This window comes from Panthera onca, chromosome A1 (assembly GCF_046562875.1).
Source record: "Panthera onca isolate mPanOnc1 chromosome A1, mPanOnc1 haplotype 2, whole genome shotgun sequence".
NCBI classification, from domain to species: domain Eukaryota; kingdom Metazoa; phylum Chordata; class Mammalia; order Carnivora; family Felidae; genus Panthera; species Panthera onca.
The window spans coordinates 229585385-229608463 of record NC_138339.1 but is presented as its reverse complement, the minus strand read 5'-3'; the positions used below and the strand labels follow the sequence as shown (position 1 = coordinate 229608463).

General features: G+C 40.0%; 1 protein-coding gene and 1 long non-coding RNA gene across 3 annotated transcripts in view; one reads left to right on the top strand and one right to left on the bottom strand.

Annotated features, from left to right (window-relative positions):
• FRY (FRY microtubule binding protein) overlaps positions 1-23079 on the top strand; it is a 443455-nt gene that overhangs the window by 58347 nt on the left and 362029 nt on the right. The gene's annotated exons all lie outside the window — the stretch shown is intronic.
• LOC132682196 (uncharacterized) lies at positions 2448-3540 on the bottom strand. The gene is made up of 2 exons (XR_009611528.3): positions 2963-3540; positions 2448-2737 (listed from the first exon to the last, which is right to left on the bottom strand). It is a non-coding gene; the product is annotated as an uncharacterized LOC132682196 (long non-coding RNA).

Genomic DNA, 23079 nt, shown 5'->3' with positions numbered 1-23079 from the left:
GCTAATCTTGTTTCCAGTAGCATTTTAAAATTTTAATATTCTGGATTGGTTTAGTGGCCTCAGGGTGTTTTTTTTCAGGCTGCTGAAAATATATGGCCAGCTCTTCACTTTTTTTCACTTTCTGTCTCCCATCAAGGTTGAAAGAGTGCCTTTCCTTGTAGGACATTATTCTTAACCCTCCTCTGTTGTTTAACTCCTTCCTTGCCTTTATGCCTCAACCAGATGTTAATCTCATACTTCCTCAAGTAAGAACTCCTTGAGGCTCAGCGGATGGAGAAATGAAGCAGAATTTCACCCTTGCGGTAAATTATTGGCCTAATTTTTATACCACGTGTCTTTTAAAACTCCATAACTGCCTTTGATATCTCAGCAAGCAGTATCAAAGGCCCATGGTTATATGCTCTTCGATATAAAGTATTGCCGATGCTGTAGTCTTGCACATTTCCTTTATTTCCACCTCCGTCATCAAGTGCCGTAATGTTAAAAATCTGCAGAAAGATGACTGTGGTGTGGTTAGTAGTTGAAGAATGCATGTGTGCTGTGAACCTCCAAGACCTGAAACCAACTGTTTGAGCTGTAATTATTACCAACAGGTTTTAACTCATGTGCCGGTCTGCCGTGATTAAAGTGCCATGCTGAGAAATCAGAGCCTGTGATCAATTAATAATGACCAGGTGGTACAGAATTTGGGAGTAAAAATATATATGCCACATATTGCCCATCCTTGCTGAATCTAGATAAAGTCAATATAGTGTTTCTCCCTTCCTTCCTTCCTTCCTCCCTCCCTTCCTTCCTTCCCTCCTTCCTTCCTTTGGCAGAATGTCCTAGCAGAGTAAACTTGGGCTTTGGAATCAGATCTATCTGGATCCAAATCTCACTGTACCTTTATCTAGTTGTATGACCTTGGGAAAGATAGTTAACGCTTCTGCAGTCTATGAAATAGGTATAAAAATACCTGCATTACATGGTGGCTGGAATAATTTATCAGAATAATAACGTGCAAGCACCTGAGTCCTAGTAGAGTCTTCATAAATGATAGTTCTCATGGCTATTCCATAGTTCCTGTTTTACCTTCATTTACCTACCTACTGTTCTTCCAGAACAAAGTTTTCATCAGGCCGTGTGCCTCTAGAGATAGAGGTACCAAGCTAAGCCAGTCCCATTATATTCCTCCCAGGCCACAGTCATTGATTCAGGGATAAGTTCATGACTCAAATCAGCCGCAACCAAGTCCTTCCTTGGGGGATTTGTGAACTTAAGCGGGGTGGGGGGGAGACATCTCTCCTCTCTGTTGCCCTGTGCTGCCAGAGCTGCACGGCCTTCTCCATGTGCCTGTCTGCACTAGAGAGAATGAAGCCATCTTGCAGGATCTGAATGTCTGGTTCCTGTGACCACGGTTACGGGAGCAGGCCTGGCTCCTCTCTTCCCAAAGCTTGGGTGTTTTGTCATTTTGTCCTGTGATTAACTCAGCTCTGTCCCCCTCCCGCTCCATTCCTGACAGCTCTTTAACTTAAAACTAGGTCCAGACTCAAATCAGTTCTAATATGTAATTATTATGCCTGTTTTTAAGAAGTTTGATTTCTGTAGATCTATCACTTAATTCTATCACTGCTTCTCTCTTGACATTTTTCCTGTTTTCTCAGTACAAGGAAGCCTCAAAATGCAAATGAAGTGGTCTTCAAAGGCTTTGCTTTTAAGCATGAATATTTACTGATGATTACATATTGGCAAAATTTGTTTCTTGCAGGGACATAAGCAGGTAGAATTTATTTCCTAAAATAGGCATTACTGAGTGGCCTGTTAGAAGAAGTTGATACCATATGGTGCAAATAAAACCACAATAATTATTCTAGAACCACCCCACAGGCTGTGCTGTGACCATGCACTGGTCACACGCAGAGGGGATCTGGGAGCCATGGGGGACCTCAGCCAAATGCATCCTCCTGGAGGAAACTGGGCACAAAAGGCACATCATTCTGAGCCCACGGTATTTGATCTGTCACCTCACCCCTCCCACTTCTGAGTCTAAGCATGGCTGATCTTCCAGAAATGTTTGCTCAATTGGTCTGAACCACCAATAAAGAGAAGATAGCCCCTTCAGTGAATGCATCTTTCCCCTGAATCTCACCCAACAATCATCCCTCCCTATCTTCAGGCTTTTTCTGTCCCAAATCACCTTCCTTTCCACACTCAAAAATGTTCCTGTCAGCTCTTTTAAGAAATTTCACTTAACCTTGGTTTTCATTCCAAATTAAGGAAAATGAATTTTCCGTAAGTTATGTAGAAAAATGAGATTCATTGCTTTCAACTTATTACTCTCTCACACACACACAAATGACCCTTGCCCTTAAGAAATTCCATTTATTATTTTAGAAACTCATGCCCGTGAAATGGTTGGAAAGTCACACATGCACAGACTCTCATAATTAAGAGCACTGAAGAAGAGGTAGCCAAGAAGAGTCATTTTTATTTTTCACATTTCCTCCTCACAGCACGAAGCATGGATAGAACAAACATTTGCTCTCATTTGCACTTTAACTACATGCCTGTGTAATCCTTAAAGTCCATTACTTAAAGTCCTTAAAGTCAGCTTTTTGCTGATTTTTAGTTGTTTCCTCTTGGCTGTTTTTCACGTCGTCTTCTTTATCAACGCTTCATGAACCAAATTTGCATTATGTGTTTCTAATTGTCTCTTGGCTCCTCGATGTACATTAAATACTTAGTTGATACTTGATCACTGAATAGGGAATAACAGAGAAAGTAATGTCTTTCAGACACTGATAGTCTAGTGGGAAACACAGGATAAACTCAAAGAGGTCTATAATTTTCCAAAGAGCATTCACATGAATAATTTAACCAGCCTCCACTTTAAAGCAGAACTAGACTACATTAGGCGGTGTGACTGGAATTGCTGTGCCCCAGAGCATGTGGAGGAAGAGAATTGTACTGGCCCAGTACTCACGTAGATTGCTCTGATCAGTCATATGCTGTGGTTAATACAGGATCTCAGAATGTTAGAGCTGTAAACTTCTTTAATCCAAGCCCTGCATTTTGCAGATGAGAAGACTGAGGTACAGAGACCTTCCCAGGATCACACACTTAACTACCGGAGAGCCGTGCCTCACGTCCTCCAACTCCTGATTGCTAGTTTTTCGAACAAGCAGGGTAAAATGAAATAAATCCATCAGGGATCTTTTTACAGAGTTCATCTTCGTGTTTTTTTTAAATTTTTAACGAAATGTTAGTTGAGAAAGAGGGTGCAAGGCGGGGGGGGGGGGGCAGAGAGAGAGAGAGAGAGGGAGAGCGAGAATCCCAAGCAGGCTCCGTGCTGTTAGGGCAGAGCCCAAGCTCCGTCTCACAAAACACAAGATCATGACCTGAGCTAAAATTAAGAGTTGGATGCCTAACCGACTGAGCCACCCAGGGGCCCCGGAAGTATTACTATTTTTGTCGTTGGGATCTTGTCTTCCTTCAAGGCCTCTGTTAGAAATATCAGTTATGTGGAATTTCTAGTGTTAGAGAATACCATTAGAGGAAACACAGGATACACCCGATTTTATTCCATACTTCCTTACCCACTGATGTGACTTGAAAGCATCATAGAAAGTTAAAGGCTGCTTTTAGAGTAAGCTTTCCAAAGAAGTGTGATTAAAAAAAAAAAAAAAAAAAAAAAAAAAAAAAAACGGCTCCCTATCCACAGCCACGAAGAATAACTTCGGAAAATGTTCTAATTAATGTCTTCGCCAGGCGTCCCATTTTTAAAATTATTTCCTACAAGAAGAGCTCTATTAAATAACTTTTACTTTTCCATCTCCAACTGAATTTTCATCTCTTTCTTATGTTCCTGCTCAAATTTGGTGGCTCTGTGTGAATATCAATTATGGTAAAAGGAGATTTTGTTCCTGTCTCTCACCGCTGAAAAAGGGGGTATAGATGTCATAGCTCTGCTGTTGGCAGAGGACTAGACTGGGCACCTGGGAATATAGCTGCAGGGTGGAGATTTCAATGGTCACACAAACAGTAACAGCTCAAGACCGGACTCTCTCTCAGAGCCACGTAATGGCCTGAATGTCTTCTTGTCTTTCATTCCGTGCCTAAATACTTTTCAAGTTTCAAGTTTACGTGACAGTTTCAAGTGTACATGATTCCATGTATGTACATGTAGTGATATGATCACTGTGATAAATTTAGTTAACATCCATCACTACATACAGTTAACATGATTTTTTTTCTTGTAATGAGAACCTTTCAGGTTTGCCCTCTTAGCACCTTCCAAACACACAATCCAGTTTTGCTCCCCAGGACTAATTTTATCACTAGAAGTGTGTACTTTTTGACCCCCTTCACCCATTTCATCCTGCATATCTCCTTGTGATCAGAGGACAGAAAGACAGCTACCAATAGCAACTCAATTTAGGGGCTCCACAAATGGAAATTTCACGGGCTTCCAATGTGGAGATTGTCCTATACTTGAAGAAAATCTCTAAGTAGAAATAGAAAAAGTAATAATTTTGGGCTGGGGGTGCCTGGGTGGCTCAGTCGGTTGAGCGTCCGACTTCAGCTCAGGTCATGATCTTGCAGTTTGTGGGTTCGGGCCCCCGCGTCGGGCTCTGGGCTGACAGCTCAGAGCCTGGAGCCTGCTTCGGATTCTGTGTCTCCCTCTCTCTCTGCCCCTCCCCTGCTTGCACTCTCTCTATGTCTCTCAAAAACAAGTGAACATTAAAAAACTCATAAAAAAAGAATTTTGGGGTGGGACACACAGGACCCTTTTCCATCACTGCAATTCACGTACAAGTCTACACAAAGCTGACACTGTTTTTCTATAGTAAAATGGGGACAACGTATCATTTGAATCATTGAAACCCAGAAATAATCACCAAAGTTTATTTTCGCCAATGATTTCAAAGTTCTTTTCAGAAAAATGTTTTCCACCAAGGGCAGATGTTAATTGATTTTAATTCTACGTCTTGTTCTGCATTGAATACCCTTGGTTTCGCATAAAGTATGATAAAGTAGGGAGGAACGAGAAAGGCAATGGATATTGCTGAAGCCAGTTTTCAATGTATTCAACATGTGTTCATAAGGGTGGAAACGTTTAGGGACGTGTTTAGGTCATTTAGTTATAGAAATAACAAAAGATACGAGCTACAAATAGTGAAAAGATGCCTCATATAATTTGGAGAGATATTAAGTTTATAAAGTACTGTAGGATATTCACAGCGTTGGACTCAAACTTCAGTTGCTTTGTTTTGGTGCAGACACCCTTCTCCATTTGACCTAGTGATGTTGCCTAACACCCTGGTCACTATTCTCTCCACATCGTACTGAGACACCTGGTGGTAGCTAACTATGTTGACCTACTCCCTTTTTTTTTGCTTGTTCTCTGGACACCATACTCTCCTGATTTTCTCATACTTCACTGGCTATTGTTTTTCCATCTTCTTTCCTGGCTTTCCCTCCCTCGCTTGACCACTAATGTAGACTGCCCCAAGACGCTGGGTCTCGAGCACCCTGTTCTTTCCTATCTACGCTCTCTGAGGTCGTCTCCAATCCCATGTACTGGTAATACCCAAACTATGTCTCTGGTCTTCACATCTCCCCGAAAGATTTAACTCCTATTCTCAGTGCCTTCATTAGGTAGTCTGGGAGGCACTGCAGACTTAATATGGCTGAAATAAAAATTGATTTTCTATCATATACTTGCTCCTGCCCCCTCTTTTCCCTTCTCGGTAGAAAACACCACCGTCCAACATCAAGACAAATATTCTAGGGCTTGTCTTTGATCATTTTCTTACCTTCACCTTCCACATTCAGTCTGTACTGTCGCCCTTACCTCTAAAGCAGACCCAAACCATCCATTCCTTCTCATTTTCATCAACACCCTATCCAAACCACCAGTGTCTCTGACCCTCACCTCTTGCGCCTACCTCCCAACTGTCTCCCCACTCCCACTCACGTCTCCCTTCAACAGCCACAGTGAACTTTTAAAATCATCAATAATAGGGGCGCCTGGGTGGCTCAGTCAGTTAAGTGTCTGACTTCGGCCCCGGTCATGGTCTCACTGCTTGTGAGTTTGAGCCCCGCGTCAGGCTCTATGCTGACAGCTCGGAGCCTGCAGCCTGCTTCGGATTCTGTCTCCATCTCTCTGCCCCTCTCCAGCTTGTGCTCTGTCTCTTTCTCTCTCGAATATAAATAAACATTAAAACAAATTTTTAATCATGAATAATATTTATGACACCTTCCTTCCCACAGTTGTAATCCCCAATGGCATCCCATCTGGCCTGCAATGAAACCCAGGCTGTGCCCTGGTTTACCAAGCCCCCACCCCATCTGGGCTGTGCCTGGTTCTCCAACATCATTTTATAGCTCTCTTCCTTCTTTTATATCCCAACTTTGCTGGCTTACTTTTTATTTCTCTAACACTGTAGATATGTGCCTTCCATAGAGCCTTTGCAGATGCTGTTTCTGGACGGAAAGCTCTTACCTCCGAGTGGCTGGATCCTTCTTAACATTCATATCTCAGCCTAATTCACCTCCCATGATAGCAATCTAAAGTAGTCACTGTCACATTCCTCTCCTTCAGTTCTCTCCTATGTATTCGTTACTCTTTGACATCTTCTTTATTAAATTTTACTCTTTAATTTGTGTGTGGGCACACACACAACTGTACCATAAGCTCTGAGAGCAGGAGCCTTGGTGGTATTATTCACCACAATAACTTCCGTGCTTGGAACAGTGCACATAATAGGTGCTCAAAAAACATATTCCAAACAAATGAATGAACGAATTTAACCTAATTTAGGACAATCTGCTATGTGGAGAATTGGTGACATTTTCCGTTTTATTTCATAGTGCGAACTTGGCTGATCTAACTAAATTCCTAAGGACTAATCAAAAAAATAAAATAAAAACTTACCATCATTTGGCCAGTTCAGTTACCCGGAACCTCTTCCTTCTGCATTTGTGATTAAGGCTGCCACAAAGAAGAAACATATTGGCACTGTGAATCTGATAGATTTCTAGTTAGATGCATGGAGGAAGGTAATGTGACTTGGAGATGAGATCTTTATGACCTATGACCTCTGGATTCTCATTCATTTGAGGAAATGCTAGCCATAAACTTCAGGCAGTTTGGCAGAAATGGAAAGCTCATAATACTGAGAACTCCTCTAGGGATGTTTCATTTATTCCCCCAGTTTTCCCTTCCTTTTTGCTGATACGAGATGAAATGAAAAGTACAGCAGGCATGATTCTGGAACAGTCTCAATCAGAATTTACCACATCACACGTTCTCACCTGCGTGGCTAGAGCTCCTGTCTGAACTTAAGTTTGTCTGACCCTCAGCTAAGCCACACCCTTTCTAAGGAGGTTTCTAAGGCAAAGCCCATTGACCCGTTTAGAGATCCAAGGGTAAGGAACTTCATATTTATTTGTCATTTAGACACTATTTATGGCATTCTAAGCACATGACCCCCTTAAGACTGTAATTACAGTTTTTGCATGAAAAGAATATAGAACACTTCTTGTTTGATTTATCCTTTTGGGACTTAGTATTCAAAGTATTGAAAATCCTTTTATTTCATATTGAAAATAGTTTTACACGGCCTGCAGCCAGTTCCCCATTCTCCCCTTCTCGTTTCACAATTGCAGAATGCTACTCGGGTAGTTTCCCTCTGTTTTGAGCCCCACCCTTCTGTTGCTAAGCAGCTGAACTAGATTGCATAAATTGTCAATTACTCAGCTATGACAATGAAAAAGACTGGGGGGCAGTAGCCAGAAATGAGGACAGCTACTTCTATCACTTGGGATTTAGGATTCGGTGAGGAAGAGAGTCAAAAGGCAGTAGGTGAAGTGAGCATAAATAAAAGTTTGATTTATAGTTACCAACTGGGAGAATTGGGGAATAGGACAAAACACCCCTCCCTTGCCCTCATTTTCTTTGCATATATTTTCAGAAAGACTTGAGCAAGCACATTTTCCTTTACGAACTTTTATTCATTGAAATGAGTTTTTCCTCCATTATAAAAGTAATTTCCTATGATGACTGGAAGAAAAAAGGAAATTAGAGAAGGGAAAACTGACACGATTTTACTACTTTAATATAAACCGTGTAACCCTTCGTATATATTTCCTTCAGAGATTTGTAGTCATTGTATTAGAGTAGATTGGTTTTGTTTGTGTATTTGTTTGCTTAGGCCTAGTTATAATTCACATACTCTTATGCTTAGCTTTAGAATATTTATTGAGTAGCAGTTATTAATTTATTTTAACACTTCTTGGTTAGGTTGACTCCAAAATCTGAAATTAGTTCTAAATCTGTACGTCTTAAAAGAGCATATTTGCCTTTCTGAACCCCCCCCCCCCAACACACACACACACAAAAAGAGTCTCAAGTATCTTTTGTGATAAATCTTCACCCATCTCATTTATGCAACTTCTTTTTAATAAAGCAGGTTTCATATGGCAGGTATGCACCGGACATTCAGCTCTCCCTCAGATCACCTCACGTCTGTGGCTTCCTGTGGAAATGTTCCACAAAACGACCATTGAATAGAATCGCAAAGATTTCCTTTTGGAGCCCTTGCAGACTCCACTTACCTGTGTGACTCTAATAAGTGCAATGACGCCTCTGGCTCCCCAAAGACAAGTAAACCTTGTGTGTGGGCATAATTAGCACACAGTCAGGTTGTAAGATCCAGGTATTTGGTTTTCTTAGACGAGGCATTCCCCAGCAGACACATTAGTGGTTTCCCAAAGAGCTCCTTTGCAAATAGCTATCGAAACAGCAAATAATGAACTCAAAAAGGCGTGCAGTGAATAGGACACCAGAGGGTGCTAGAGGGATGTTACAATATGCCTCGGCTTTCCCTTGGCTCTGCCGGTCAAAAATGAAATAAAGCTTTTTACATAATGCACTCCCTTGTCTTGAACACATATATTGGAAGCTATACAGCATAGCTCTGTGATGAGAGTCAAACATTTGTTGCTATGTATCCTTCTCATCAGTGTTTTTTCAAAAGCGGGTCTCTTCTTCCCATGCTGAATTTAAGAAAATAATTTTTAAGTCTCTGCTTAGCTGTGCTTTTTTAAGGAAGGCACATTCTTATTCTTCCAAGGTTGCATCTCTTTGACCTCTCCCAAGAGACAGTCCCATGTGTTAAAATGGTGAGCAGTTCTCATCTGCTAGATATTAAAGAAATGAATTATTTCCAAACCTGCTTTTAGAATCACAGAGCGTGGTGATTCGATCAGCGTGTGCCTCCTGTTGAATTTAAAATGAAACATGTGCATACATGAGCATAAAGTAGCAGTGCCGAAGAAACATAGGAATGGGTAGTGAGAAAATCATACTGGCATTTATTCGTAAACAGATCGTTTAACCAGAAGGTTTTTATTTTGCAGTGTTAAGCTTTTGAAAATCTATTTTCAGGGGCGCCTGGGTGGCTCAGTTGGTTAAGCTTTGAACTCTTGGTTTCATCTCAGGTCATGATCTCAGTGTGTGAGTTCAAGCCCCGCATGGGTCTCTGTGCTGACAGTATGGAGCCTGCTTGGGATTCTCTCTCTCTCTCTCTCTCTCTCTCTCTCACCCCACCTCTTTCTCTGCCCTTCCCCTGCTCATTCCCTCTCTCTCTCAAAATAAACTTAAGAATTAAGAACAAATAAAAACCTATGTATTTTTGTTCAACATAATTTATCTTAAAAGTATGTTTTTAGTGCCTAACATTTGTGTGTCAGTGTGTCTAGAATTGTCCTTGAAGCCATCCCCACTCTCCATGACCTGGCAGTTTACTTGAAGAAACAAGAGATTTTCTCTTCAAGAAGTTGTCATGTGAGAAAAATAATCCACGACCAATAATACGTACCAAACACACACCATTTTGCAAATGTGTGTCAGAGAAAATACCATGGGTTTAAAGGAGGTGATACCACAGGACTGGAGGGTTGGGGGAACTGGCTGGGCTAGGAGGTTGCAGGATTGGGTGGCAGAGACCGGGCAGAGCAGAGTCACAGCCTGGCCAGAAGGGGGAGCAGGCAAGGACGCACGCCAGGCAACACAGCAGACGTCTCTTCATCCTTCCCCAGGGAGGTCCCAGTCCGAAATTACAAATGTCCCTTATTTTTATGTTATTTCTTTGTTTTTAATGTTGTGGGTTGGAGGTTGTATTGTTGTGGTTTTTAGTTCGGGTTTTGTTTTAGAGCCCGTTCTGTTTATGGTCGTGGTGTGGTTCTTTTCTCAGAAGGAAAAAGAAAAAAAGGCCTCGCTGTCATTAAAATGGCAAATCACTCCATCCCCAATATTGCTGGTAGTTTTCCTGACCCTCCACGGCTGTCTTGCAGCCAGAACGGTGGGACGCTGTAGTGTCCTGCCCTGTAGCCGGACTGCCTCAGGAGGATCAGGGGTTCGGGTCCCCGTGTTCTCCCAGCCCCTCATCCAGGTGGACTCCATACTGTGCCCTAGGGCACCTGGGACGTGTGTCTTCTCTTGCTGGGGTTGAATTCCTTACGGTAGAACCGGGGCCTGATTTCGTCTTTGTGGTCCTCGTGGTCAAGGCACATTGGGAACTCAAAAAAACATTTCCTTTATAATTAAAAATATCCTTTTATTAGCATAAGAGCAGTATAAATGCATTGTGGATAATTAGATAACGTATAGAGCAAAAGTATTTTTTGAAAAACACTATGCCGTCCCACAGTTTGTTGTTACCACCTGAGTATCTATCCTTCCAAACTTTTTTCTGTACATATCTCTATTAGTCTATCTGTCCTCCTGTTTCTCTATCTACCAATCCGTGTAGCTAGGTATTTTTATGAGATTATACTATAAGACACATTATTTTGTAATGCACACTAGTACACAGCTTATGTTTTTCCATTTACTAATCTCCACATTTTCACCTAAGTGTTGATCTCCATGTGAGGTTCAATAAACTCACTGCGTAAAAAGCTTCCTTGGGAATGCTTATTAAAATTCAGATTCCAAGGCCCTAGCTTGGATCTGCAGATTCAGAATCTCCAGTGTTATGGCTCTGGAATTTATATTTTAGCAAATGTCTAAATGCTCATATAACAGTCATTGATCTACAGTATCATTATGAGGGGACAGAATAGCTTTCCAGTATAGATACGCTGCAATTTCTTTAACCAACCTCAAAGGTTCAATTTTTCGTTATCATGAGCCAGGTGATAAACATCATGAACATCAGTAAGTGATAAGCAGACAAGTTGAGATGGTAAACATTCTAAATCTCTGTAAACGTCAACACAAATTTAGTTATTAAGTGCTAGTATAAAAAAATTTTAAATCCATGCCCAATATTGATAGAGGGGGATCTTTGGTATGAATACCAAAGCCCTAGGACATATCACCATGAAATGAACTGAACTGAAACTACAGTAGCAGCTTTTTTCTTTTCTTTTCTTTTCTTTTCTTTTCTTTTCTTTTCTCTTTTCTTTTCTTTTCTTTTCCTTTTCTTTTCTTTTTTCTTTTTTCTTTTCCTTTTCTCTTTTCTTTTTCTCTTCTCTTTTCTTTTCCCTTTCCTTTTCTTCCTCTTTTCTTTTCCCTTTCCTTTCCCTTTCCTTCCCCCTCCCTTCCCTTACCCTCCCTTCCCTTTCCCCCTCCCTTTCCGTTCCTTTCCTTCCCTCCCCTCCCCTCCCCTTCCCTTCCCCTCCCTCCTTTTCTTCCTCCCTTCCTTCTCTTATTCATGGGTCACAGAGCCAAAAATCTGTGTGGGGGTAGGTAGCCAGATGACGCAGGTCCCCATATTTGGGGCTCTTGACTCTGTTATGTGGACGCGTTGGCCAGCTTTGCCACTCTGAATCCTTTTGATGTCTGCTGACAGATTCTTTCTTGACACCACTTAACGCCGCTGATTAAGTTGTAATCAAACAACTCTGCCCAACCCTCATTATTTCATCCGAATATGTGTTGATATACAGTAGTTGGTCCAATTCTCCAAGTTCTTGGCTGCCTCGGGGGAAAAGTCTGCCCAGGATTTTTTTTTTTTATAATTATTTTTCTTCCTTTCAAATTTTTTTTTTTTTTCTTGTAGTTTCCCTGGTTTCATGATGTAAGGTCAGAGCAATTAAACTTGAGCATGAAGTAATTAATTACATGAAGCTTGAATTATAATTATGAATTGATCCCCACCTACCTTGATGACACCTGGTGGCAGTGAGTTTCACAGTGTTATGAAGGACAGATGGTAAGGCTCCATTTGGCCTGTCATGTAGGAGATCCAGGTAGTTAGGTTAAAAAATGCTTTTCATAGACCTCAGATGGGCCACATTTGTCCAAAAGGCCCTGTATGGTCCTCTAGACACCATTAGGTTGATATATTTTAATCTCTTCAGCACGATGTTATTGATCCTGTTTCATCACAACAGATAGGGCCTATAAATGTGTTCATTTGTTTATTAAATATTTATTGAGCCCTCACTAAATGCAGACACCAAGCTAGGCACTGAGATTCAATAGTGAACAAATACAGTTCCTACCTTCGTGGAGTTTCCTACAAACACAGTAGGAGCAATTAACCTACACTTGTCATGTGGGGAAAGGCTTCTCCTATTATTGATGTCTGAGAAAATCTGAAGGACAACTGAGAACTGAGGGTAGAAAGGGCAGAAGATGTCTAAGGCAGAAGGAAGAACATCTACAGAAGTCCATTGGACGTCATGCCATATTCAAGGAACTGAAAGAAGTCCACCATGGCTGGACATGGGGCTTGCTTAGGGCTGAAGCTGAATAGGTAAGGCAGGCCAGCTTACCCAGGTCCTTGGCAGCCCTGGTAAGGAGTTTGGATGTATTAGAAGAACAAATGGGAAATCACTGAAGGTTTTTAAGAAGATATTTAACCTTTAAGCTTCGGAAAAGGAGACTTATAATATGAAATCTGGATGTAATGGGCACTTAAAAATGACCGATGCCCTTTTTTTCTGTGAGCTCCACCTCACCAGCCTCACCAGAGGAAAAGCACGGGCTCAGAAGTCAACAAGACGAGTCTGGTCTGAAGATCAGTCAGGCAGATCTCAGAAGACACCCTGATTCTTGCATTTCCTTAAAAAGGCTGAAAATGGAAAAAAAAAAAAAAAGAATGAACCTGCTGCCTGTGGCTAAGCCATAGGGAAGCCATGAACTCAGACTGCCAGACAAATGGCAACACCAAAGCTTTCTGGCAAAAATAAACATTGTTAATTAATTGGGGGGGCAGGGGCGGCGAAGGTAGGAGGATCTCGTTCACAATAGTAAGAAAAGCTAAAATATACTTAGGAACAAATCTAAAAGACATCCAAGTCCTTATGGAGAAAATTACAAAACATTGCCAAAGAATATTAAGATATAAATCAAAGGAGAAATACATCACATTCTTAGATGGTAAGATTCAATATCAAAGTCAGTTTTTACCAAATTGATTTTAAAACTTAGTAACATTCCAATCAAACCCTCAGTAGGTTTTTTGTGGGTGTGTGGGAGTCTGGAGTTTTACAAGCTGATCCTAAAATTCATATGGAAAGCACACCAAAAAAATGCCAAGGATATATTTGAAGAAGAGCTATCCGATAGCAACACTTATTTTAAAGCTATGTTGATCTAAGTCAAAATAGTATTGGTGCAGGGATAGAAACCCAGACCAGAGTAGAGACCCCAGAAAGAAAGTCATGCATATATAGAAAACTTGACATATGGCACTAGATATTGGCATTGCAGACTGAGTAGGGGAAATTATCGATACTTACCTGAGAATGCATACAAAAATAAATTCCAGATGGATTAAAGATCTAAATCTGAATAACAAAAATGCTTGCAAAATCTCACATCATGGAAGGATTTCTCAGACAGGATATAGGAAACAATCACAATTGACAAGTCTGACTACATTAAAATTAAGTCTGTCCAACAGAAACTACAACATGATAAGAGACATAATGGGGGAAGATATTTATGTTGGATATAAGTGCTATAAACTAGTATCCAGAGTATGTTTTAAAATTATAAATCAATAAGATATAAAAACATAGCCTAATATAAAATTGGGTAAAGAAAATGAACACTATATACCCAGAAAAAATGTAATTGGGTAAGAAAGGAAGCTCAGCTCCCTAGTTATGAGGATGTAATGCATACGCCTTACGGATACCCATGTAAATTGCTCAGACACCTTGTGACATTGTGGTACATCAGACTCACAATCTTTAGGCGTTCACAGGGTAATACTGTGATCTCAAGCTGGATGCCAAACTGGTGCCTAACTTTTTCAACTTTGCCAAAGCTTAGAAGGTCAGCAGCCAGGGTAATGTGGAATTTAGGTCTTAAGCCAAACCACACAGGGTTTTGGAGAAAGCACAATTCAGATGAAGACTTGTGAGACAGGAAAGCCAGGTCTACAGGACTGAACAACCCAGGGAGTGTCACAGCTGGTAGACAGCAAGTCACAAGAAGCCAGATCATGAGCTGAAATTCATGCCAGGTCAATCCTAATGCCCATTAACTTTTGGGCAAGTGAAGGCCAGAGCTCAAGGCAAGCCGAGCCCCAGGGGAAGGGAGTGACTCAGAAAATGATCTAGTACAAACTTCTGGCCACCTGACCACTTGGCCACCTCCATCCTTGTTACAGACCTTTCTTAGTCTTAATGAGTCAGTGGTGTCTCTTGAGCAAAACTAATCACCCAGAGTCAGAATTGGCAACCTCATCCTCCTAGTGTAGGGGTTTGTGGGTAATGCTGGCTGCTCATTCAACACATAATGAATGACTGCCTCATATGTACCAGCCACTATTCTTGGTGCTTGGGATACATCAACGAACAAAGTAAACAAAGATCCCTGTCCTCCTAGAATTTACATTCTTTTATCGGGGGAGGGGGAGGGGAAGGGACATTATAAATAATCAATATTTTTTTAATGTTTTAAATGTTTATTTTTGAGAGAGAGAGAGATAGACAGAGCCTAAGCAGGAGAGGGGCAGAGAGAGGGAGACACGGACTCTGAAGCAGGCTTCAGCCTCCTGGCTGTCAGCACAGAGCCCAACTCAGGGCTTGAACTCACGAACTGTGAAATCTGTGAAAGCTCAGACTTGGACCTGAGCCCAAGTCGGCTGTTTAACAGACTGAGTCACCCAGGCGCCCCATAAATAATCAAAATGAACTAGCAAATTACTTATCTCGGGCCCTACCCCAGACCAGCTGAAAAAAAGAATCTGTATTTTAACCAGTTTCTCTAGCGACTTATATGCTAAAAATTTGACAAGAACACGAACCTAGGAATCATTGGCTTTTCCATTTGCGGTTCCACATTCCATTGATTACAGTTCAGTTGGCTTTCTGCCAAATCGACGCCTTGCTGTGTTCTTGGTAACAGACAGTTATGACATTTCTTGGTGGTAGTGATAGGAAGTAGTTGTTGTGAGCAGATATTATAGGCAACACTTAACCAAGTCATTCTCAGTTTGGGACTGCTTTCTTTGCTATAAATGTGCCTATTCCTTATACTGGGCGACTAGTGACTATAATTAAGGCAACTTTAATGGCAGCAAGTGGTTTTGTTGCTTTACACACCTTGCTATTCTAGACCAATTTATTTTAGTTCTGGTACGTTCAGTTACACCAAAAAATATTGACTCCTTTGCTAAATAAAGACAATCTCACGATTTTCTTCATTTTAACACAAAGAGGTAGACTATGCAGTGAGAGCAGAAGACAACAGTCAGAATTGGCCTGAAGTGCTTTCTGATTCCACACTTCAGCCTCCACCATTGCCTCTTCCAGAAAGTTCTCGTCATGTCTCCCTGTCAATGCAAAACACCCATTCTTTGATATCAGGTTCCAAGTTGGTCTTTCCCATTAATATTTTCCTGTTCATCCCAAAATAAAGTAATTGTCTTTTATTTTCAACTCACATAGCGTCCAATGTGATTGTCTCTGTGACTCATTTTGAAACTAATCATATACTGACTTACGACAGCTCTTCCTCTCTTGCTTTGAATTGTCTTCCACATCTTATAAGCTGTCATTGAAGCCTTGGATTGTTTTTTTACATTCTCATACTTTTACATCCTATTTTCCAGGATAGATTTTAGATTCCTTAAGAACAAGAACTGTGTTCTTGTATGTATGTATTTTAATGCATTTAATGCATTGCCTCATACAAAATAGTCATTCGGTACATTATTATTGGTTTTAGTGTGTACTCTGCCCTCTGCATAAAGATTTTTCTTTTAGGTCAAGAATTAGTATGTAAATTATAAAACTTGGTGCTGACATCACACAGACATTTCCATTCGCTATTGGAATACAACTTTAGGTAATATCTTAAGGGTTGGAGCTGAACCATATTTAGCTTGGAAGGACATTTCTCAGGCTGCTAAGTAGATGTCTTTGACGATATGCTGGTTTGTTCCCAGTGTATGAGAGGGCAGGAACTGGGTTACAGTTTGGAGAGCAAGATAAGTGGCCTCTACTGTCAGAAAAACAGCAGGAAAGAAATTTAGAATTTAAATTGAATGTCTTTAATTTTTAATACGGTGTTCCTTGTGTAATGTCATTACCAAACATTTGAAAGAAAGCTGTAACCCAAGTCTAAACAGCATTGCCATAAAAGCAGAGAGAGAATATGAAAAGCGTACAGAGAATTTTTTTTCTTATAGCAGAATGGAAAAGCAGTCCCATACTGAATGTAACACAGTTCCCAAAGAAATGGTATGAAGCGCTATACTACCATGCTGAATCAGTTTATTCCTAACTGTTCAGTTTACCCATGAAAAGGAGATTTAGTAAGAACTCAGAAATTGAGTGATGAGGCTAGAGCTAAGATAAAGGGTTACTATCCTCACATGTTCTTTTTTTTCTTCAAAAGATACACATTCTTACCAAATCCTTTTTACTTTTCCAAAGACGTTCTCTTTATATTGATGAAGGAAAAAATGGAGTATCCCTTCTTCAGTTTATTTTTAACAGTTTAGCACATCAATCTGTGCTACATTGGGCCAATTGAAATCTTACTGGAAATTGAACAGCCAAATTTCTGAGGTGAGCCGAAGTTACCTATAGAACTGAATTTTGAAGATGGAAAAGTTGAAACAAAAGCATTTCTAAGCACTAGAGAAAAGCTTATTTTGGGAAACACACAGGCTCATCCTATTCCGTGATTTTTTGGGATTGTTAATTAACTGTAAAGTTTCATATTGTAAAAGTATATCCCCTGTTCATCGAAACCAGATTAAATAGCAACCAGCGTTCTTATGAATTTGAATGATAGAAAGGAGCACCCATGCTCAAAATTTTAAGAAATCTGGTTGCCTCTGTTTCCCAAACTCAAGCCTACCTAAAGATAGAAAATAGATGCAGAGAAAATGGCAAACATCCAAGTAGGATCCTATCACACCTAAACCAATCTTTGTGATCATACATTTTCTTCTCAGAATGAATTTGTATTTTTCATTTATCTATTGGGTTCTTCAAGCTGTGGATGTATTTATTCACATATGCATACCAGGTAATAGGTCAAATAGATGACTCTGGGTACCTTTTTGTATGATGCTTATTCTGACCTTTTCTATGAGTAGAAAAATTAATAACCATATTAAAGCTGGTTTAATACAGTTAGCATGAACTCTTTTTTTTATTTGAATGTTTATTTTCGAGAGAGAGAAAGAGAGAGAGAGAGAGAGAGAGAGAGAGAGAGCGCATGAGCAGGGGAGGAGCAGGCAGAGAGAGGGGACACAGAATCCAAAGCAGGCTCCAGGCTCTGAGCGGTCAGCACAGAACCCTATGTGGGGCTCGAACCCATGAACTGTGAGATCATGACCTGAGCTGAAGTCAGATGCTTAACCAAGGAGCCACCCAGGTGCCCCTAGCATGAACTCTTATATGGACCAAATTTTTAAAAAATCTAAATCATGGGCTGTTTGACTTGGGTAAGCATCAGCTATCTCTGAAATATCAAATCATGGCTCCATACTATTTGAAGGAGTTTTGCAAAAATTTGAACTGCATTTAAAGAAGGTTGTTTATATACTACAAGATATTTAAGATGCTTGTTTATGGCAAAGGTTTAAAAAAAACTGACACAGGTTTTACAGTCTACTTAGAAGAGAGAAGAGGAGTCATTGGAGGCAGGAAAAATGAATTTTAAATACGTACAAGGTTACTGTCTTTCTACACTAAATGGTTTTTAAATATTTATATTGCCCTTTCCTCTCCTGGAATTTAAATAATCAAACAATTTGACTTCCTTAACCATGCCAGCGAAAGCGAACTTGGGTGCTATGAGTCACAGCCATTCGGGGGGAGGGACATCTTTCTTCTGAATGAACATAAAGAAAGTAAGAAGATAGGATTGAAGAAAGCAATTACTATTAAAAAGACCACTTATCAGTAAGACCATTTCAAACAGCAAGAATCAATCTTCTTCCCACCAGTATCTATTATTGAATGCAGGGACCAAAGAAGGGAATTTTATCTCACCCAACAGGCATGCTTCTATGCAGGTTCTGGTATTATTCCAAGCCAATGAAGACATTATTGTCTTCATTCACTAAATACTTACTAGGTACCTTTTTAGACCAAGAGCTGTGCTGGCCCACAGTGGGTAAGAGAGACACAATCCCTGCCCTCATGCCGCTTTGCTTAGTGGAATGTTCTTTTGGAGACCCTCTTAGTTCAAAGGGTAGGATCACCCCAATGCCCAGTGATTCTACACAGCGTTTTACTTTTTTGACTCCTTGAAATTCCCCACTTTAAAAAGCTCTTCTCCCTTGATTTTCTAAGATATTTCTGTCTTTAGGGGTTCTCTCTATTTTAGTTGCTCTTTTTCTTTTTCTTTTTTCTTTTTCTTTTAAGATCTCCCTTGATTTTCTAAGATATTTCTGTCTTTAGGGGTTCTCTCTATTTTAGTTGCTCTTTTTCTTTTTCTTTTTTCTTTTTCTTTTTCTTTTTTCTTTAAAAAGCTCTTCTCCCTTGATTTTCTAAGATATTTCTGTCTTTAGGGGTTCTCTCTATTTTAGTTGCTCTTTTTCTTTTTCTTTTAAATGTTGCTATTACTGGATTCACTCTAGCCTTGCATACTATTCCAAATGCTCTGTTTTGGGGCAATCATCTGTTTTCTTTGGATTGAGCTATCACTTGAGATGCCATAGACGGAAGACTCCTAACCATCCCCACCGCTGACCCTCCTGAGCTCCAAACTCCACATCAGTAATTGCTGAAGATTCCACATCCTGTCTCTCAGGTACTTCAGACTCAACATAGCCTAAGCCAGCCTCAGCCTGTGTTTTCCCAAATTGTTGGTGCCTCCTGCCTTAGGTGTCTTAATGGTGCTACCATCTCTCAAACCAGAAACCTTGGGGTCATCCCTGACTCCTGCCTTTTCCCATGTGGCTTCCCCTCAAGTCTGCCATTTAGTTTTCTATATCCTCATGGTAAAACCTCTGTCTGCTCAGTTGTCTACATCCATATTATCCTTGTCCCAATCTCAGCTGCGTCCGCGACACTATGCCTTGCAGCTGCTCTCCCTGCATCCAGCCTTCTTCTGAGGCCTCCCCCACTTCTCCGTGGCATGATGCAAAGGACCCAGATGTGGAAGTGGGGGAACTCTGAATTAGAATCCTACAACAGGACTGTTGTAAGAATTCCATACATGGCACAATGCCTAGCCCGTAAATCGTTTCTCCTCCTTCTACCACTTTTCTCCATGTGTTTATTAAAGTTCTCTTTCTAAATATGACATAACCATTTCATTCCATTTTTGGAAATTCTCCATTACCTTATGTCTTATACGTTAATATGTATTGCATGCATGTGCACACATGTTCACACATATCACTTATAATAAAGTAGGATCATATAAAATGTAATATTTTATAAGCTGTGTTTTGTTATAACAGATATTTAATAGATATCTACTTTGAGCTAGGATCCCTGACAGGTATCTGTAGCAACCCCTCTGTACCCTGCCTCGAACCCAATGGCCAGCTTCTGTGGATAGTCTGTACACGCTATACCTTCATATCCTAAGCAGGCACTAAAAAATATCTCCATGTGTCCTCCCTTGACTTTCTCTGATGCCTCAGAAGCTCACTTTGCTCACACATAAGCACATCCCAGAAGCAGTCCTTGTTCAGTGGTGATGCGAGCTGATGGACGAAGCGGATAAATACCCCAGCCCCCTGTTTTTCATTAGGACAATTGGCAGGCACCCCTCCACGGCTCCTCATTAGGTTCACAGCAGGATTGAGCAGTTGCCCAGACTTAACAGCTCAACAATCATCCTTTATTGGTTTTTCGTCCTTGCGTGTCTCACTGTTCCCCACTCACTCCTGTATCCTTGGACCATCTCCCAAATAAACTTCCTGCACCCAAGTCTTTGTCTCATGCCCTGCTTTCAGAGGAACCCAAACTGGGACATCATCAAGCAGTTACAGATATAATTAAAGTGTGATGAGTAAGAAGGATGAATACAGGATAATGTAAAGGTATATGGCCAGCAAGGCTTGGGGGAAAGTATATTCATGTTGGGAACTGACGAATAAAGGAAGTATCTTTATTAATTTCTTTATGTTTATGTTGGGAACTAATAAATGACTGTGAGTTGGCCAAGGGAAAGGGGAAGTCTGTGAACATCTTTCCAGATCAATAAATGTGTATCTTTGTCATTATTAACGTCTGTGTAGCCTTCTGTTGTACGTGTGCCCATTTTTGGCACCCTTCCCAACAATGGAAGATATCATTCTTTTTATTTTTTGATAATTCAGTCAGTAAAAAATTTCATTGTTATTTTATTTGCGTTTCTGTGATCATTATTAAGGTCGAACATTTTCTCCATGTATTTGTTGGCTATTATTCGTTCATTTCTGATGATTTACCTGTTCATGATGTTAGTTTACTTTTCCATAGGAGTTTATACATAACATTTAAAACATAGACATAGTCAAGTCTACTAACCTTTTTCTATAGTTTCTGTGCTCATACCATACTCTGAAAATCTTCCTGTACCCCAAGATTAGCTTTCTTTACTAATCTGAGATTTCAGCTTTATCATATTCTGAATTTTTACTTATACTTGTATCTGCTTCTGGCTTTCTATTTTGTTTTATTATTCTTCCTGCTTACTTACGCTACCACAGTTTTTAATTACTGTGTTTTGGAAACATGTTTTCTTGTCCAGGAGTATAAGCCACTCCTTATGTATACAATTCATATTATACATAATATATATGTATTACACATATATAATATATATAGGTAGTTGTAACTTTTCATTTTGATATAATTACAAACTTAGAGAAGAGTTGCCAGAATGTTACAAGCATTTCTCCTATACCCTTTGCCCAGAATTACCAATTATTTACCTTTTGCTCTATTTGCTTTTTCATTCATATTATCATTATCTCTTCCTCGCTAATTTCCTGTATACATAATGCACGCACATGCATGTGCACACACACCCACCCACATGCACACACACACACACACACACACCTTATTTTCAGGCTATTTGAGAATTAGCTGCAGATACAACCGCAGTGCAGATACCCTAAATATTTCAGTGTGTATTTCCTAAGGTCAAGGGTATTTTTAAAATATTTCTACGGTACATTAATTAGAAAAAATTAGGAAATTTACCATTATCTCACCACAGTCCATACTCAAATTCTGTCAATTACCCTGATACTGTCCCTGTTAGGTATTTATGCTACCACCAGCACCGTCGTCCTCCTTCTCCCACCTTACCACCACTCCTCTGCCCCCAGAAGTCCAGGATTCAGTTCAGGTTACACATTGCATTGAGTTGTCTCCTTACTGTCTTACTTTGGAGCAAGATATCCTCATTGTTTCTCTTTCTTGACCTTGATGTTTTTTAAAAACTACAAGCCGATTGTGGAATGCTCCCATTTGAGGTTTGTCTGATGGTTCTCTATCATTAAATTCAAGTTAGGCACTTTTTAATGTTTATTTATTTTGAGAGAGAGAGAGAGAGAGAGGGAACAAGTGGGGCAGGGGCAAAGAGAGAGAGAGAGGCAGAATCTCAAGCAGGCTCCACGCTCAGCACAGAGCCTGGCGCAGGGCTCGATCTCACTACTGGGAGATCGTGACCTGAGCGACTTAACCACCTAAGCCACCCAGGTGCCCAAGGTAGGCATTTGTTTGACAGAGATATCACAGTAGCAATATTGTGCCCTTCTCATCATGTCATACCAAACATGACGTCAGTTTGTTGGGAGTACAGGGGATGTTGGCTCTGATCATTTGATTAAGCTAGTGTCATCCAGATTTAGCTGATTACTTTAGAATCATTTTGTTATGTTCCCAGAAAAATCTTTTTCTTATAGTAAATCCACCTGATGTATATAGATTAATTGGGGAAAAAATCAATGTCTTCTTTATTTTTAGAGTCTGCTTTTCTGTCCCTCAGTAACATTTTGTAGTATTTTTTTCTTTTTATGGGTTCCACAAATTTCTTCTTCAGTCTTAGGTTTTTAATATTTCTGACTGTGGCTGGAAACCAAATTTCTTTGTTCTTTGTATTTTCTGGTTGCTTATTATTATTATTATTGTTATTATTAATTTTGCCTAAGTAGGAAATCAATTCATCTTTGTATATTTTTGTAACTACTTTGCCTATCTCTGATAGCTTTTATAGTTTTTCACGGCTCTCTTATATTTTATAGGTAAATAATCCTATTATCCTGCAAATAATGATGTTTGTCTCCTGGGATTGAATTCAGAGTCTATCAGTTTTTAGCTTGAGTTGTCACACTACTTAGCCTCACTCTCTTCATCTATAAAATGGGGATGGAAATACCTTGTATCACTACTAAGAAGAGTAAATGCAATAATGCATATAAACCTATTATTTAGCAAGAGATCAAGCTCTCAATATATGTAAGTTAGTTGTAGAAATTACAGTAAGCTAATCTTAGAAGTCATGGCACAGATCCTGTACGTGTCTTGTGAAGTTTTTATTTTTGTTAATTTTTTTTATTATGAATTGGGTCTTTGTGGAAATTTTTTATTTCAACCCATTATTGCTAATACATAGGAAAGCAGTAGTTTTTAATATTATTATTGTAATTAGCTTTCTTCCTA